The sequence below is a fragment of the Macaca fascicularis genome, chromosome 20 (assembly GCF_037993035.2).
Source record: "Macaca fascicularis isolate 582-1 chromosome 20, T2T-MFA8v1.1".
NCBI lineage: Eukaryota > Metazoa > Chordata > Mammalia > Primates > Cercopithecidae > Macaca > Macaca fascicularis.
The window spans coordinates 34,758,699-34,764,366 of NC_088394.1; positions in this window are offsets into that span (position 1 = coordinate 34,758,699).

The following is a 5,668-nucleotide window of genomic DNA, read 5'->3' on the forward strand; positions in this document are numbered from 1 at the left end:
ATGGTGAAAAAGGAAATATCCTCAGATGAAATCTGGAAAGAAGCTTTCTGAGAAACTGCTTAGTGTTCTGTTAATTCATCTCACAGAGTTACATCTGTATTTCGTGGATCTCTTTGCTGGCCTTATTTCTGTGGAATATGAGAACAGATATATCGGATCCCTTTGGAGACTATGGGGCCAAAGGAAATATCCTCCGATAACAAAGAGAAAGAAGCTTTCTGAGAAACTTCTTTGTGTTCTGTGAAATCATCTCACAGAGTTACAGCTTTCCCCTCAAGAAGCCTTTCGCTAAGACAGTTCTTGTGGAATTGGCAAAGTGATATTTGGAAGCCCATAGAGGGCTATGGTGAAAAAGGAAATATCCTCAGATGAAATCTGGAAAGAAGCTTTCTGAGAAACTGCTTAGTGTTCTGTTAATTCATCTCACAGAGTTACATCTGTATTTCGTGGATCTCTTTGCTAGCCTTATTTCTGTGGAATCTGAGAACAGATATTTCGGATCCCTTTGGAGACTATAGGGCCAAAGGAAATATCCTCCGATAACAAAGAGAAAGAAGTTTTCTGAGAAACTTCTTTGTGTTCTGTGAAATCATCTCACAGAGTTACAGCTTTCCCCTCAAGAAGCCTTTCGCTAAGACAGTTTTTGTGGAATTGGCAAAGTGATATTTGGAAGCCCATAGAGGGCTATGGTGAAAAAGGAAATATTCTCAGATGAAATCTGGAAAGAAGCTTTCTGAGAAACTGCTTAGTGTTCTGTTAATTCATCTCACAGAGTTACATCTGTATTTCGTGGATCTCTTTGCTAGCCTTATTTCTGTGGAATCTGAGAACAGATATTTCGGATCCCTTTGGAGACTATATGGCCAAAGAAAATATCCTCCGATAACAAAGAGAAAGAAGCTTTCTGAGAAACTTCTTTGTGTTCTGTGAAATCATCTCACAGAGAGTTACAGCTTGCCCCTCAAGAAGCCTTTCGCAAAGACAGTTCTTGTGGAATTGGCAAAGTGATATTTGGAAGCCCATAGAGGGCTATGGTGAAAAAGGAAATATCCTCAGATGAAATCTGGAAAGAAGCTTTCTGAGAAACTGCTTAGTGTTCTGTTAATTCATCTCACAGAGTTACATTTGTATTTCGTGGATCTCTTTGCTAGCCTTATTTCTGTGGAATCTGAGAATAGATATTTCGGATCCCTTTGGAGACTATAGGGCCAAAGGAAATATCCTCCGATAACAAAGAGAAAGAAGCTTTCTGAGAAACTTCTTTGTGTTCTGTGAAATCATCTCACAGAGTTACAGCTTTCCCCTCAAGAAGCCTTTCGCTAAGACACTTCTTGTGGAATTGGCAAAGTGATATTTGGAAGCCCATATAGGGCTATGGTGAAAAAGGAAATATCCTCAGATGAAATCTGGAAAGAAGCTTTCTGAGAAACTGCTTAGTGTTCTGTTAATTTATCTCACAGAGTTACATCTGTATTTCGTGGATCTCTTTGCTAGCCTTATTTCTGTGGAATCTGAGAACAGATATTTCGGTTCCCTTTGGAGACTATAGGGCCAAAGGAAATATCCTCCGATAACAAAGAGAAAGAAGCTTTCTGAGAAACTTCTTTCTGTTCTGTGAAATCATCTCACAGAGTTACAGCTTTCCCCTCAAGAAGCCTTTCGCTAAGACAGTTCTTGTGGAATTGGCAAAGTGATATTTGGAAGCCCTTAGAGGGCTATGGTGAAAAAGGAAATATCCTCAGATGAAATCTGGAAAGAAGCTTTCTGAGAAACTGCTTAGTGTTCTGTTAATTCATCTCACAGAGTTACATCTGTATTTCGTCGATCTCTTTGCTAGCCTTATTTCTGTGGAATCTGAGAACAGATATTTCGGATCCCTTTGGAGACTATAGGGCTAAAGGAAATATCCTCCGATAACAAAGAGAAAGAAGCTTTCTGAGGAACTTCTTTGTGTTCTGTGAAATCATCTCACAGAGTTACAGCTTTCCCCTCAAGAAGCCTTTCGCTAAGACAGTTCTTGTGGAATTGGCAAAGTGATATTTGGAAGCCCATAGAGGGCTATGGTGAAAAAGGAAATATCCTCAGATGAAATCTGGAAAGAAGCTTTCTGAGAAACTGCTTAGTGTTCTGTTAATTCATCTCACGGAGTTACATCTGTATTTCGTGGATCTCTTTGCTAGCCTTATTTCTGTGGAATCTGAGAACAGATATTTCGGATCCCTTTGGAGACTATAGGGCCAAAGGAAATATCCTCCGATAACAAAGAGAAAGAAGCTTTCTGAGAAACTTCTTTGTGTTCTGTGAAATCATCTCACAGAGTTACAGCTTTCCCCTCTAGAAGCCTTTCGCTAAGACAGTTCTTGTGGAATTGGCAAAGTGATATTTGGAAGCCCATAGAGGGCTATGGTGAAAAAGGAAATATCCTCAGATGAAATCTGGAAAGAAGCTTTCTGAGAAACTGCTTAGTGTTCTCTTAATTCATCTGACAGAGTTACATCTGTATTTCGTGGATCTCTTTGCTAGCCTTATTTCTGTGGAATCTGAGAACAGATATTTCGGTTCCCTTTGGAGACTATAGGGCCAAAGGAAATATCCTCCGATAAGAAAGAGAAAGAAGCTTTCTGAGAAACTTCTTTCTGTTCTGTGAAATCATCTCACAGAGTTACAGCTTTCCCCTCAAGAAGCCTTTCGCTAAGACAGTTCTTGTGGAATTGGCAAGTGATATTTGGAAGCCCTTAGAGGGCTATGGTGAAAAAGGAAATAACCTCAGATGAAATCTGGAAAGAAGCTTTCTGAGAAACTGCTTAGTGTTCTGTTAATTCATCTCACAGAGTTACATCTGTATTTCGTCGATCTCTTTGCTAGCCTTATTTCTGTGGAATCTGAGAACAGATATTTCGGATCCCTTTGGAGACTATAGGGCTAAAGGAAATATCCTCCGATAACAAAGAGAAGGAAGCTTTCTGAGGAACTTCTTTGTGTTCTGTGAAATCATCTCACAGAGTTACAGCTTTCCCCTCAAGAAGCCTTTCGCTAAGACAGTTCTTGTGGAATTGGCAAAGTGATATTTGGAAGCCCATAGAGGGCTATGGTGAAAAAGGAAATATCCTCAGATGAAATCTGGAAAGAAGCTTTCTGAGAAACTGCTTAGTGTTCTGTTAATTCATCTCACAGAGTTACATCTGTATTTCGTGGATCTCTTTGCTAGCCTTATTTCTGTGGAATCTGAGAACAGATATTTCGGATCCCTTTGGAGACTATAGGGCCAAAGGAAATATCCTCCGATAACAAAGAGAAAGAAGCTTTCTGAGAAACTTCTTTGTGTTCTGTGAAATCATCTCACAGAGTTACAGCTTTCCCCTCTAGAAGCCTTTCGCTAAGACAGTTCTTCTGGAATTGGCAAAGTGATATTTGGAAGCCCATAGAGGGCTATGGTGAAAAAGGAAATATCCTCAGATGAAATCTGGAAAGAAGCTTTCTGAGAAACTGCTTAGTGTTCTCTTAATTCATCTCACAGAGTTACATCTGTATTTCGTCGATCTCTTTGCTAGCCTTATTTCTGTGGAATCTGAGAACAGATATTTCGGATCCCTTTGGAGACTATAGGGCCAAAGGAAATATCCTCCGATAACAAAGAGAAAGAAGCTTTCTGAGAAACTTCTTTGTGTTCTGTGAAATCATCTCACAGAGTTACAGCTTTCCCCTCAAGAAGCCTTTCGCTAAGACAGTTCTTGTGGAATTGGCAAAGTGATATTTGGAAGCCCATAGAGGGCTATGGTGAAAAAGGAAATATCCTCAGATGAAATCTGGAAAGAAGCTTTCTGAGAAACTGCTTAGTGTTCTGTTAATTCATCTCACAGAGTTACATCTGTATTTCGTGGATCTCTTTGCTAGCCTTATTTCTGTGGACTATGAGAACAGATATTTCGGATCCCAGTGGAGACTATAGGGCCAAAGGAAATATACTCCGATAACAAAGAGAAAGAAGCTTTCTGAGAAACTTCTTTGTGTTCTGTGAAATCATCTCACAGAGTTGCAGCTTTCCCCTCAAGAAGCCTTTCACTAAGACAGTTCTTGTAGGTTTGGCAAAGTGATATTTGGAAGCCCATAGAGGGTTATGGTGAAAAAGGAAATATCCTGAGATGAAATCTGGAAAGAAGCTTTCTGAGAAACTGCTTAGTGTTCTGTTAATTCATCTCACAGAGTTACATCTGTATTTCGTGGATCTCTTTGCTAGCCTTATTTCTGTGGAATCTGAGAACAGATATTTCGGTTCCCTTTGGAGACTATAGGGCCAAAGGAAATATCCTCCGATAACAAAGAGAAAGAAGCTTTCTGAGAAACTTCTTTGTGTTCTGTGAAATCATCTCACAGAGTTACAGCTTTCCCCTCAAGAAGCCTTTCGCTAAGACAGTTCTTGTGGAATTGGCAAAGTGATATTTGGAAGCCCATAGAGGGCTATGGTGAAAAAGGAAATATCCTCAGATGAAATCTGGAAAGAAGCTTTCTGAGAAACTGCTTAGTGTTCTGTTAATTCATCTCACAGAGTTACATCTGTATTTCGTGGATCTCTTTGCTAGCCTTATTTCTGTGGAATCTGAGAACAGATATTTCGGATCCCTTTGGAGACTATAGGGCCAAAGGAAATATCCTCCGATAACAAAGAGAAAGAAGCTTTCTGAGAAACTTCTTTGTGTTCTGTGAAATCATCTCACAGAGTTACAGCTTTCCCCTCAAGAAGCCTTTCGCTAAGACAGTTCTTCTGGAATTGGCAAAGTGATATTTGGAAGCCCATAGAGGGCTATGGTGAAAAAGGAAATATCCTCAGATGAAATCTGGAAAGAAGCTTTCTGAGAAACTGCTTAGTGTTCTGTTAATTCATCTCACAGAGTTACATCTGTATTTCGTGGATCTCTTTGCTAGCCTTATTTCTGTGGAATCTGAGAACAGATATTTCGGATCCCTTTGGAGACTATAGGGCCAAAGGAAATATCCTCCGATAACAAAGAGAAAGAAGTTTTCTGAGAAACTTCTTTGTGTTCTGTGAAATCATCTCACAGAGTTACAGCTTTCCCCTCAAGAAGCCTTTCGCTAAGACAGTTTTTGTGGAATTGGCAAAGTGATATTTGGAAGCCCATAGAGGGCTATGGTGAAAAAGGAAATATCCTCAGATGAAATCTGGAAAGAAGCTTTCTGAGAAACTGCTTAGTGTTCTGTTAATTCATCTCACAGAGTTACATCTGTATTTCGTGGATCTCTTTGCTAGCCTTATTTCTGTGGAATCTGAGAACAGATATTTCGGTTCCCTTTGGAGACTATAGGGCCAAAGGAAATATCCTCCGATAACAAAGAGAAAGAAGCTTTCTGAGAAACTTCTTTGTGTTCTGTGAAATCATCTCACAGAGTTACAGCTTTCCCCTCAAGAAGCCTTTCGCTAAGACAGTTCTTGTGGAATTGGCAAAGTGATATTTGGAAGCCCATAGAGGGCTATGGTGAAAAAGGAAATATCCTCAGATGAAATCTGGAAAGAAGCTTTCTGAGAAACTGCTTAGTGTTCTGTTAATTCATCTCACAGAGTTACATCTGTATTTCGTGGATCTCTTTGCTAGCCTTATTTCTGTGGAATCTGAGAAGAGATATTTCGGATCCCTTTGGAGAATTTAGGGCT